This window comes from Amblyomma americanum, chromosome 8, assembly GCF_052857255.1.
Source record: "Amblyomma americanum isolate KBUSLIRL-KWMA chromosome 8, ASM5285725v1, whole genome shotgun sequence".
NCBI classification, from domain to species: Eukaryota; Metazoa; Arthropoda; class Arachnida; order Ixodida; family Ixodidae; genus Amblyomma; species Amblyomma americanum.
The window spans coordinates 43386843-43400650 of NC_135504.1; the positions used below are offsets into that span (position 1 = coordinate 43386843).

Genomic DNA, 13808 nt, shown 5'->3' on the forward strand with positions numbered 1-13808 from the left:
GAATATAAATGCGGGCACTGCATAAGCCCCGGGTCTCACATTCTTAACCCCAAGAACTGAATGCTCGCCCCCGCTGACCCCAGCAGCACGCGAATCAGTAACAGCAGCAACTCTCGCATTAAGCTGATTGTGCTCAGTTTGTCGGACTAGACTGAAAAAATCAAATTTTATTGTGTTTATGTAAGTTGAAGGGCCTTTCAATTTCAATATCTGAAGACTTCTCACAGAAATCAGGAATATTCGAACGCATCTTTGGCAGCGTGTGCTGAGGAGAAGACAATAGGCACAAATGCTTTGCTGCAGGTCAGTAAGTTTAAATCCGATGCCAAGATTTTCGCCCGGGATAAACAGTTGAATGTCACGGTCGAAATAATTCCACTGCGCATGCATGCAGAAGCTTCCACGTTTCCTGCAGCAAGTGGCGAAAAACCTAAACGAAACGCACGCAGCACTGAAAAAAAACTAGCCTTCAGGACGATACATTACTCTCCTACCACACTCATGCTTTATTTATCACAAAACCCTCGTTCTATGACGGCGTGCATGACTGAAATGATTCCGTGGTCATAAAATAATTTTCCTTAGGGAGAGTTGCGGGGAAGCGGTCTGGTAATTGCCCTTAGAAAAAGCATTACATTTACAGTTTTGGACGTCACAAAAAACATGAAATCATTATGTGTAAATTAATATTTATGGAAAAGGACACGAACACAAATTTAACTAACAGCTTCATTTACCAGACGTGGCCTTGTATGGCAGTTCGCAGAGTTAGAAAAAATGCAGACTAATTATTTGTACCGTAAAGCTTATAGTATTCAATAAAGAGATCACACCGTCTGGTCCCACTCGAAAATCAGGCTGTTCCTCATCGATTGTTGATCTAGAATTTGCTAGTTCTACGCTAGAATATTGTTCGGCCATTGTCGAAAAGGGAATATTGGATCAGTAATTGCTTGCGTTCTGTCCATTTTCCAAACCCAAAATTGTATAAAAATGTATAATGGAGGCGAAATTCTAGGGGCGCGTGTGCTGTGCTCTGCCGGCGCACGTTAAAAAACCCCAGGTGGTTGAAAATTCCGGAGCCCTCCACTACGCCGTCTCTCATAGCCTGAGTTTCCTTGTGTCGTTAAACCCTCTAACCCCCCTCCTCCCCCCCCCAAAAAAAAATGTATAAAACGAATAATTTCTCCATGAGTGATTATACGCATGCTAACAACAATGGTGGTATTGAGTACCTCGAATCTTCATTTCTAGAGATCAACGAATTCATCAATGTCTACAGGTTCTTGTGTCATTTAAAGAAGCTTGTTTAGCCTTTCAAGATCAAGTTGTTGCTCTCAAGAAAAGGACGTATCGATAGAGAGTATTAATAGATAACATGTGATATCACTCAACTAAGAGAAAAATTTGATGGTGGTGTAAGCATAGTGCTAGACATGTAGGTAAATATTGGATCTTCTACTTCCAAGACAAAATTTAAGCCTAAATTTCTTGGTTTCCTTTCATTTTTCGGTTTTTAATAAAAAAAACCTCAAGTTTTGGCAGTACTCGGGCCCATCTTCGGCAGCTTCGGGCTCATTATCTAGATCAACTCATGTCAGAAATACCTCCTACGGAAGATGACGTTCTGTGCCTCTTGAACAAACTTCAATTAAAGGTGTTACCGGCCCCTACATCATTTCGAATGATTTCTTTAACGGATTTAGTACTTGTGTTGCAAAATGCTTATCACATATCCGTGCATAACGGCGCGGTATCAGACGACTGGCGGTTTGCAAGAATTTTCCAGGTTTACAGATGCGCTTCAAATTTACAGGTAAATTACAGCAGCCATATCTTTCTAACCAGCTTGAACTCCAATGTACGTTACCGCAATATATTTAATAGAAACATTACACATTTGACCTACCAACCTTCTCCGCAGTAGACAGAAAGAATTTCGCTCAGGACAATGCAAGATTACACCGCTAGCAGTGATAACTGATGATTGAGGTAGCAGAATAGAGGCAAAATGCGAGCTTACTGTATTTATCAAATTTTGGACGCAATACTTCACTAGGATTCAGTGACTAAATCACTGCAATACTGAACTCCAAGCAACATCGTCTAATACATTTCTTTGTATCTGAGTAACGTATGAAATGTGTCACCTTGGGTCGTTGCGCCTCAGATGATCTCGATGTCCTCTCCGGTGTTCCACAGGGGTCAGTGCTAGCTCCTGCTTTTTTCTTTACTTGCATTAACAATTTATATGTCTGTGTGAACCCACAAGTCAGCATTAGACATCTGACAGATGTCTGTGTAGTTTATACAAACGTAAACACAATGCAAGGCCAAATCAAGAATATTGAGTCAATAAAACCTCTCCAGTCATGGTGTATAAAGTGCCAGATGAAACTTAATGCGAAAAGAAATCAAATGCATTGTAGTATCAGCGTTTGCCGCAGATGTATGCAACTTGGGCTAACAACTAACACATCATCTCCTTTTTATTCGAACATACGCTTGCATATATACAATGGGCTACGGTGGTACCACTGGTGACGTTGATGGAAAACCGAAACCACAACCAAATTCAAGACAAGTGTTGCGCTTAGTACGTCTTCTGGGCAGAATTTTTTTATCTAAAAAACTCATTTCAATGCTAAGCTGTTTGTTTGTGTTCTGAAAACATTCGCAAAAGTTTCAGACCAATTTATGTCACTGTGTGGAGTTTTTAGGCTTTTCGAAAAAACACGACAACCGGCGTAAAGTGGAAAAAGAACATCTTTTATTGACTTTCACTGGCTGGTAGACAAACCTTTGATTGGACGAGCTGCGTTTCACATTGAGTAGAAAATGGTGAAGCAGTTGCTAATAATAGATTTCTGGCACTTTCATTCTGCACAGGCGGATCCTGCCTCCCGTTTGCATCGTGGCATCTCGAAGCGTTGCTGTATCTTATCTATGGCTGGGCACTGTACTATGCTGTGCGGCCCTCAGCACTGCAGCCCTGGACTCAAGGTCTCACCCATCTTCGGCAACGTTTCTCTATCGCTTCCAATAAAAGTTTTCGCCCCCCCCCCCCCCCCCCCGAGTTAGGAGAAATGGACTTATATGCCTCAGTCCACAGGATAAATCTGCTCCATCCGTAAATCAGTTGTGACACCAATCGCTGACGGAACACGTCCCGCATTCCATTTTCTTTATTTTGGTATTTCTTGCGCTGTCCTACTGGCACAGCACATTATCGGTTCTGGCCAGTGTTCTGCATGTGTTCCACTTCTTTCGGCCGTGTCATCTACTCGATCGACCCAGGCTTGTTTCTCTTTGTAACCTCTCATTCCTGTTTTTCTTCACTTCAACACCAGTGGCTAAATAACAGCTGGAATTAGGAACTTGGTCTCTAGTGCTCCCAATGTGAGGTTCACCCCATCAGTATCCGATTATTGAGCAGGATGGTAGTGCAATTGTTGTCGGTGTCCCTAAGACAGTTGTTTTTGCTCTTGTCTCCGAATGGCACACCTTATCTACTAAAGTTTTCGGGTCTATATAGGCTAACGGAATTCCTTGATGTTGAAAGGTAATTCAGGCAGCAAAAGAACCACCTCTAAGCGATGCCTTGTAACCTGTTCATTAAAAAATGTGACGCGTAATTTAGCTCCAAATGTTACAACAGCGTTTCTTTAAACGAGCTTTTATAGAAGCGGTCAACTGAAATACTTTTTTGGCAAATCATTGGCTTACTCAGTGAGGAATGGCGCGGCAGGAATACGGTGAACAACAGAAAGAAAACACGCACGAAAGCGTCAACGTTCAACTTTCTTAGGTATCGATGCGCCGAATTTATGCATGACAACACACCGCTCCGATGCTGCAAAATCATAAAAATCAGGGCGCGGATGCCAGGACGACACTTAAAATAAGACAACGCAGATGAGCATTAACAAGATGACATTCAATCACAAGCGAGCAACAAACAGCACATGGTGAGCTCCTAGCTCTAAACACACTGTAAAAGAAAAAATGCTTCGATGAGAACCAACATGACACGCTAGATAACGACGGCAGAAAAGGCGAAAAAAGGATACACCTGAGGAGGTGCCTTTTACGAGTTTAGGAGCTTACCCTGGCACGCAAGCGAACTCAAAGAAAATCGCGTCAGAAAACGCTAAAAGAACCGCGCCGGAAGTCTAAAACTGTATAAGCAAAAAAATGAAGATGACGGCTCAAGCGGCCAAAAACAAATGAACCTGAGGTCTAAAACGCCTAGAATCACACGGCTAAAGCAGCCAAGCTTGAGGCGCTTGAGTTATACACAGCGCGGGTCATCCTTGGCGATATGTTATCTACAGCCGAGTTCTTAGTGCTGTCCTCATGCTCACATGAAGCAATTCTGGGGTGTGACTTCCTGTCGCGAAACATTGCCGTCATTGACTGCGCGTGTGCTGAAGTTAAATTTTCTGCTTAGTCTGAGGAGCTAACTACTGAAACCCCTGGCTACTGAAGGTCACCATTGTTGAAGACATCAACGTTGCGATGGAAGCATCTGCCAAGTCGGATGACACCGTTTTATTTACGCCGTCTGCTTCCTTTGTACGCCGCAAGAACCTGCCGCTACCTTCTGTTGTCCTCGATGTCCGCCAGGGTGTAACGAAGATGCTACTCTACAATCCGTACCCACGTCCCCTTACCCTGCTCCATGGTGAGTCCTCTGCATGCATTCAACCTGCCTGCCTTCTCTCTGTCTCAGTGTCCACGAGGTTGTTCGGAGTTTCCCAGTAAGCGCCATTCAGAGCCCTCTACTGAACCAGAGTCCGGCGAATTTTTCCGTGCCACCATCGGCGATAATCTTCCGTCCACCTACCATGAGCAGCTCTCAGCCCTTCCTCACACTTTCCGCTCCGCTTTCGATGCAGCCCATCAGTATTTAGGCCGTACATCAATCGTGGCTCATCGCATTGAGTCTCGCTCCCACTGCCTTTGCGGCAGCGGCCCTGTCGCGTGTCTGTGGCTGAGCGTCAAGTGATAAGATAGCAAGTTGAGGACAAGCTGTGCCGTGGCATCATCCGTCCCTCTCATGGCCCCTGGTCTTCTCTGGTTCAATCAGATTTTGCGTAGATTACCGGCGACTCAACAAGATTAACAAAAACAATTATCCGCTCCCGCGCATCGACGACGCTCTTGATCGTCTACACGGCGCAGAGTACTTCTCCCTTGACTTGAGTTAGGGCGACTAGCATGTAGCGACGGCCGCCGCTGACCGAGAGAAGATCGCATTCGTTACCCCTGACTGCCTTTACCTGTTCACCGTTATGCCATTCGGCCTGTGCAACGCGCCAGCCACATTCGAAAGAATTACGGATAACATCTTACGCAAGCTAAAGTGGCAGACGTGCCTCTGTTACTTGGACGACATCGTTGTCTTTTCGGCCTATTTCTCCACTCACCTCACGCGCCTGCAGCAGGTTCTGACTGTCTTCACCAACACGTGCCTGCAGCTTAATCTGAAGAGGTACAACTTCGGCACTCGGCAGCTAACCTCCTTGTGTCACATTGTCTCTAAGGAAAGTGTTCTTCTTGGCCCGGACAAACTCCGCGCTATTACGGAGTTTCCTAAACCGAAAACAATCAAGTAGCTTCAGATTTTTATTGGTCTGTGCACCAACTCTCAGCGCACCATTAACAATCTTGCGTCGATCAATGCGCCACTCACGAAACTGCTTCGAACAGACAACCATCTGTCCGCTTGGTCACCCGAATGCGAAGACGCGTTCACCACGCTGCGGCGTCGTCTTCCTTGCCGCCCATACTTCGCCAGTACGACCCGACAGCCCCTACAGGGGTACTTACGGATCCAAGTGGTGTCGGCCTCGGAGCTGCCCTGACACAGCGGAAAAATGGTTTGGTAGAATACGTAGCTGCGTATGTGAGTCAGGTGCCCAGCAAGGCTGAATGCAACTATTCCCTTACGGAGAAGGAATGTTCAGCGATCGTGTGGGCGCTCACGAAATTTCGACCCTATCTGCAAGGCCGCCAGTTTGATGTAGTCCCGGTCCATCATGCAATTTGTTGGTTGCGTCTCTTTAAGACCCGGCCGGCCACCTCTCTAGATGGTTTCTCCGCCTTCAGGAGTTCGACATCCGCGTTGTATATCGCTCTGGCCGCAAGCGCGTGGACGCCGACACTCTGTCTCGATCTCCTCTTCCCAGCGCCGCTGCATGCTTATCTGCTGCAAATCCCGTCCCCTCGACTCTTGTCGAGTCTGATATCGCTGCGGAACAGCGAAAAGACTCGTGGCTTGCGTCGATCATCGACGTCGTGACCAACGCTCAAACCGCTGTTGCTTCGCGCACTCTCCGCCGCCAAGCACCGCATTCTGCTCTCCGCGATGGCCTTCTCTACCAGCGTTACTACACGTCAAACGGTCGACGGTGGCTCCTGGCGATTCCTCGCCATTTACGGCCTGAGATCAGTGCCTCGTTTCACGCTTACCCTCACTGCGCACGCGCTGTTGTGTTGAAGAAGTTCCAAAGAATCTTCCAACGTTATTACTGACGGCGATTATGCGGGTACATTCACCAACACGTCCGCTCCTGCATCGCCTGTCAGCAACGCAAGACTCCTGCGCCCCGTTCGAGCCACCTCTTGAAGCCATTACCGTGCCCGGCCCGCCCATTCGATCGTGTTGCGTCGACTTCTATGGCGCGCTCCCCTGCACGTTCTCTGGGAACCGCTGGATAATTGTTCGCGTCGACCACCTAGCCCTATAAGCAGAGACCGCCGGGCTACTCGCTGCCACTGCTCTCGACGTTGCCCTCTTCCTGCTGCACAATTTTGTTATTCGCCACTGTGCGCCGCGCGAGTAGCTAAGAGACCAAGGTCGTGTCTTTCTTTCTCACGTGGTGGAAGCCCCCCTCAAAGAGTGTCGCATCTTTCATCGGACCACCACTGCCTACCATCCTCGAACTAATGGGCTTACTGAGCGCTTCAATCGCACTCTAGGCGATATGCTCACCATGCACGTCTCATCAGATCAGTCTTAACTATAACGCTGTCCTTCCTTTTGTGAAGTGCGCATACAATACCGCCACCCAGTCAACCACTAGATTATCTTCTTTCTACCTGTTGTATGGGAGTGATCCGTCCTCCACAGTGGACATGATTTTGCCGTACACTCCGGACGCCTCCGAATGGACGCTCCTTTCTGAACTCGGCAAGCACGCCGAGGAAAGTCGCCAACTGGCCCGTTCTTTCACCTCGGAATGCCAAGGTCGCCGAAAGCATGAACACAATGCACGTAAAACCCCACACGTTTTCCCTCCTGTATCATTAGTTTGGCTTTCGGTCCCTTCCACTACACCGGGACTGTTTTCGAAATTTCGAACAGAATATCATGGCCCTTACCGCGTCGTGGAGTCAACATCCCCTGTGAATTATATTGTCGAGCCGCTCACACCCTCTTCGGACTTGCGTCGTCGAAGCCGTGAACTCGTCCTTTTCAGTCGAGTCAAGAGTTATTACGTAATGCACCGATCTTCTTGCCGTCGCCTTAGGTCGCCAGGACGGCTCCTCTTCATTCCCGGGCTCATTGTAGTGAACTATGGTCAACGCGCCGGATGTTGCTCCCATGGAAGCCGAAAAAACTAACGAAGTGCCGGCGCGTGGCTCCAGACCTCTACCTGTGTAGACTAACTGCCCGTGCTGCCGGCCGCTCAGCTGTTTGTGAACTGTGTCGCTGGTTTCAATGGAGCACGATCCCCCTTTCAGGTGCTACAAGAATCGAAACCGACTTTATGAGAACGGTCAGTATGATGGCATTCATAAAATGGCTGTGTGATAAGGTGACAGCGCAGTACGGGAGGACGGTACAACTTGTGAAACAATGTGATACGAGACACTTTTCGATGGAGGGACAGCATTGGAAAAGAAAGACTAGATTTCGCAGTAGTTATGCTTGCAGTGCGATTGTAATTAGTGAGACTGAAACACAAAGAGTTAATTTATCCATCTCAAGAGCAATAATCTTTCTTTCACAAGTAGGATCCTAGACAGAAGTTGCAGACTCCAGTTTGGAGCGAATTAGTGTTCTTTATAATAAACGTTTCAAAGAAGATGGAACGTTGATAAAATTGATATGTAAGTAACCTTGCATGCGGTTAGCATTGTTGATTATGTGCTCGATATGAAGAGACCAGGCTAGGTTAGCAGTGATATAAGCGCCAAGGTATTTATATGATTTTAGAGACTCTAAAGAAATGTTATCAATGCAATACAAAAGCGTGGCAGTAGATTTTCTATAAACACGCATGACTTTGAGGTTATTATTATATAGTGGCACTGACCATTTTTTGCATGAGTTAGCTGCAGTGGTACGGTCAGACTGAGGTAGACAGCTGCCGTTGGTATCGGTTGTTTGTCTAAAAATACCCAATCATCCGCAAAAAGGAGGATATTAGAGTTTATGAGGGACAGAATATCATTGATGCTGATTAAGAGCAAAGCAGGCCCAAGGACTGAGCCTTGAAGGAACGTGAATGCAGTTCTGTAAAAGTGGAATTAAAACCTTTATTTCAAACAAACTGTCAGAGATCGAGGAGAAAACACACGATTAATTTCTGTAGATTAGGGCCAATATTAAGGTCATTTAGTTTCAATAATAGGTGTCTGTGATATGGCTTCTCTAAATCTAAAATCAAGAAATATACAGTCAGCTAGTGATGAATGGTGAAGGATAAGGTGTAATGCATGTGTAAAACATATTAGTAAACATTACCGGAAACTGTGTTTTGACGATGAGAAAAAGCATTTGATTCAAGAAAGTTAAGAATATTTCTCAATAATATACGTTCGAACATTTTGCAACATGTGCCAGTTAGAGAGATGGGACGATATTTGAGGGGAAATGCGCTGCACGTCTTGTACACTGCAATCACGTTCTCTTGTCCTCTCTCTTGGTAGGATAGATTGGTCATAAGATTGTTGGTAAGTTATTGTTGGCATGAGAGAAATATTGGCTGAAGTGTTTTTAAAAAAATTAGCATTAATAAGATCACAAACTGGAGCGAATGAAGGTTGAGATTATCAATAAGTTTCAAAACAGCAAATGCATAAAATAATAATGGCCGCATAGTTGCATAGTGGTGATCATTAGGTGTAGGTATGTGTGCATCAGATATGACAATGATGTTCTCAGCAAATGAATGTTTAAGAATTGTAGCAACAAGGTATGAAGGAATGGCGTGGCCAGAGGAGACGGTTATGACAATATTTTAATGAGTCGTTGGTTTAATAACGCCCCACAATTTTCTAATAGTTCTTGTGAGCATAGACAGAAGAATCTGTGAATCAAAGAGTTTCCGTCTTTAATTGCTTGCACGTATGTCTTGCATGCAGCCGAGCACGAAGCCCAACGGCCTCTAGTGGAGGAAAGCTTAGCGATGCGATAAAGTTGCTTCCTTTTATTAGATAAGCCCTTGATATGATTGCTATGCTAAGGAAGCATTAATGTGGTTGTTGATGGTGCGTTGAGGAATGAACCCTTGAGCTGGTTTACATTGACCGAAAACATTTACCACTTAATTTGAAGAGTACAATTTTCGAAGCGATCGAGAAAAATGTCAATAAAAAGGGAATTCTGTGTTTATTTCTTGAAAAATGCCTCGCTTATAATCGCGTATCACTGCTACTTTTTTGTCCGATTTTAGACAAGTTAACGTGATGGAAAATTTCAGTAGAGCGTGATCACCAAGACCAGGCAGATACGTTGTCATAGGTGAAACTATTTCGGTTCCACTAGTGAGGATTAAGTCTAGTGTACTGGCTACATTCGATATTAGTCTTGTTACTTGCGTGCACGTTCGCTGTAATAAGAATGCGCAGCGCAGATCCAAAAATTCATTAGAGAAGAGAATGGTGTCAAAATAGGAATTTCGGAGCTCCAAGTGATGCTGTGAAAATAAAATTCACTGATTAGAAATAACGCAGATAGAAAGAAACGTGTAGTAACATAACTAATGACAACGGTAAGTTCATAGCAGAAGGTGGGGGAGGAAGATGGTGAGAGATAGCACACTCCTATTATTGGTTTCTAGCGATTAAGCGTTATTGCTGCACGTACCACTTCTAAGTCAGTCTCAACATGTACACATGACGAAGTGATATCGTTGAAAATCGTCAGCAGCACGCCTACGCCTCTCTTTCTTCCACGATCACAACGAAAGACTGAAAAACGATGAGCGTTAAGGAAGATTACAAAATCACAGACATTCGCGGTTAGCCAGATTTTTTTTAAACGCAATAATTTCTGCAGAACACCCGTCGAAAGGTGATGATAACGAGTTATATTTGTTAAGAACACTTCTGATGTCTGTGCAAAGAATCGATTCAAATGCGTTAGATACTCGCGACCACTACCCCACACATGGGCCTAGGATGTGCGGAATTCGCACTCAGTTGCGGAGGACCCAGAGCCTGCCCTGCGTGTCGGAATGTTGACGATAGCGTCCGTGGCCAATTCACACATGTATCAGATGTCACTAATATGCAACTTGTAGCGCAATTTGTGTTTTGGGGCGCCAGGTTGGCTTGTAGTAAATTCGAGGAGCCTTTTACGAGCGACTTGTTGCAGCTGGAAAGTCTTCAGTATGTGTGATTTCAGTATCCTTTGAGGGGGAGACATTTACTTTGAGGGGGAGACTTTTTCGGCCATAAAACTCCCAAGCGATGCACATGTTCGAATGCATGAGAAATAATGGCATCAGGTAGACATTTGTTAAGAGCAGAAGTTAGTTTTTAGTTTTACTTATGTCTCTTGCCATGCCTTATGAGAATCTGAAATGCCGTAGAACATTAAGTTATGTCGTGACCTGTCGTCACTATCATCTATTCGTGTTTGCAAAGTGCTGACTGTCTCGGAAAGTTGTTCAGTTTGAGTTTGTATGCTGGGCACTTTATGGCTGACTTCTAACTTTTTTGTAATTTTCTTTTAGTACATTTCGGTTATTCTGTTTAGCTGTGATTTTGGTTTCAATGTTCTTTGGGCCCATTTGAATGGCTTTGACATCGGCTACATGTTATGTCTGAGTTTTAGAAATTTGCACAGACCGCGTCTGAACACATTAAGCAACTGAAAGATAACTCTCATTTCTTCCGCGAGATCGGAAGAGAAAGGCTCGATGTCAAGAAGCAAATCAGAGCGTATGGTTGGAGCCGGGGCTGCTCTCAATGGCACGGGCGCGTGAGAACAAGAGGACCATAGAAAAGCATTCTCAAAAAACATCTTTCGCTACCCGTGGAGGCGGGACAGCACCAAACAGACCTCGACCTCGAGCACTAAACAGACCTTACCCCTCCTTGCCTACAAAGGAAGGTTTGTGCCCACCCGCATTGTAAAGAAGAAACGTTTGAGCGTCTGGTCGAAAAATCTGTTCCCGTATCAACTGAAGCAGTAGGCGCTGCAATGGCTTCTTAAATACTGCCGCTGTCGATGAGGTAGGTTGCTTGAAGGTGAATTCGCACAGTCCAGGCGCACACAGGAGGGGCTTGAAGTTATAGGAGCGAAGGAAGCCCCCCATCACTTATGCAGGCGCGAGCGATATTAGATGCCAGGGGTGACGTCGCAGGAGGCGGCCGATAACCAAGGCACGAGGAATACAAGCCATGCCTGCATTGTATAGGTGAAACTTTTGAACTTCTCGTCAAAAGAGCCGTTCCCGTGTCCACTCTGAATGACATCAGCAACTTTTCAAGTCATCGTTCTCTAGCTTTACTACACATCCCTGACACACTTTACCGTCGTACGCACCACACCATGTTCATTTCGTGCCCGCCTACACGCTTGAACCAATGACTCTTCGTGACGACGCGTTCATTGCCGGCTTGGCACATAGAGGGCCTGGGTTCGAACCGCAATGCCTACGACCTTCTTTTTCCGAATAGTCATTTTCGTGCGAGCACGCTCTGGTAGCACGCTCTGCCGACACGCTGTGCTAACAGGCCCTATACACGCCACTCATGAGACATGAAATGCTTTCGCATTGAAACGGCCAGGGCTTCTGCAGTGTTTCTTCCGCGCAAACAATGAAACATAGAAATTGATTTGCGAGGAGTGAGATGACACTTCGCAGTTACGTGGTTGCTAGACATATTAAATTTTCTCTGAAACCAGGATGTTGTTATTCGTGTCTCGAGCTCCATGCGGCAGCTCAGAAAGTTTTTCGCAAATTCGCAGCATTATGTCAGAGGGCGTTAAGGGAAGTGGTTTACAAGTTTCATTCTAGTTAGAGCGAAATAAATTATATAAATCTGATCACGTAGAGCATTTCTTTGTACTCATAAAAAATATCCTCGGCTGCTAATATCGTATTGAACCCACCTGTCACAAGGGAGAAGGGAAAGGTTGCTTTCTTCGGAAAAGGTTAATAAACGCTCGTCGAAAAATTACGAACTACTTGCTTACAGACCTCTCGTTACGCTAACAATGAAATATGCTGCATTAAACGGGAGTCCATATCAAGACCACCTTATTCCTGCACTGCTGCTCTCCAAGTCGCTCTGATATGTCAGTATATTGTGTACAGTTTCATTCTGAACACTTCTGTTTGCGGTCCAAAAAAGATTGCGGCTTTGATGATTTCATAAAATAAAATAAAAGTACTCTAGGGCCCTCTTACAAATGCTGCCGGCGGATCGGCGCTATTTCTCGGATAAATCTGCCTAATGTTTCTGAAACGCAGGCATGAAAGTGTTGTCGATCAAGCCGAATAAATGCTCTAGCTCGGAAACCGTCGTTTGGTCGGCATGTGCTATTGAAATCAGTGCTTTGTGATAAAGAGGTTCTAAGTGATGCTTCCGTTGAGTAGCGAAAGCCATTGACGAGTGCGAATGCTACATTGTGTTTTTTTACATTCAAATTCTTTGCTATAAAGAACATTCAACTGCTCAAACAAAAGGAAATAGCCCATTTTCATAAAACATGACAACTGAAAACCTTACTATAAAATACAGGTATAAATACATAGGACATAGCCTTGTACGTGTTCTAGAACAGTGAATTTTTGGAATATATATGTACAGGGTGTGTAAATTGTCCTGGCCACAGGATCCGCTTTTTAGCCGTTTAGAGCTGCATTTCCGCTAACGTGTGCCTTAAAATTTGTGGGCAGGGTATGAAGAGGACCATTATCATGTATGAAAATATTTGTAGCTTCATAGGCATTTAAGTTAAGAATATACTGCTAAAAAGCAGACCTCGTTACCAGGAACTTCTGATGCGCCCCATTTATTTCCTGATCCTCTAGCGGCCGAGCAGAACTCTTTTGGTTCGCACTTGCACCACCTTTGCAAGCAGCTTCTTGCGTGCTGGTTTTAAGCGAATTATTATTGACAGTACGCTGTGGACCAAATCTGCATTACCTGCAGTCATTTTAGTAAACGTCGCACTAGGTATCGACGTGTACCTCGCTCAGCACCGAACTGCGGTAAAGCGTGCAGTGGAGATTTGTGTTTCATCAGGCCGCGTGACGAAGCACCAGAACATCAAACAACCAGGGCGCATCCTTTTTTCTTGTCGGCCACATTTTCCTGTTGTGTTTGCAAAATATGGGTGAACGGGAGCCGCTAAATTAAGCTCCCTGTTTGCAAGAACAGAGTTTGGTGTTTCCCACAGCAGCCAGAATCGCCTTTTGGACGATAGAGTTGAAAGTATACGTTTTACAGACTTAAACCACAGGGCCCGCACAGAGCACGCAAGCCAAGAACACACCTACCACGAGACTTCGTTCAGCTCGTCTTCCTTCCAATATCCGCTGCAGGGCCCCGGTGGCAAA

At 45.3% G+C, this 13808-nt stretch overlaps 1 long non-coding RNA gene across 1 annotated transcript in view; it reads right to left on the reverse strand.

Annotated features, from left to right (window-relative positions):
• Positions 1-2156: 2156 nt before the first annotated feature.
• The window catches only part of LOC144100266 (uncharacterized), a 33087-nt gene continuing 21435 nt past the window's right edge, over positions 2157-13808 (reverse strand). Inside the window, exon 3 of the long non-coding RNA XR_013307578.1 lies at positions 2157-2255. This is a non-coding gene — a long non-coding RNA (uncharacterized LOC144100266). The remainder of the gene's footprint in view (positions 2256-13808) is intronic.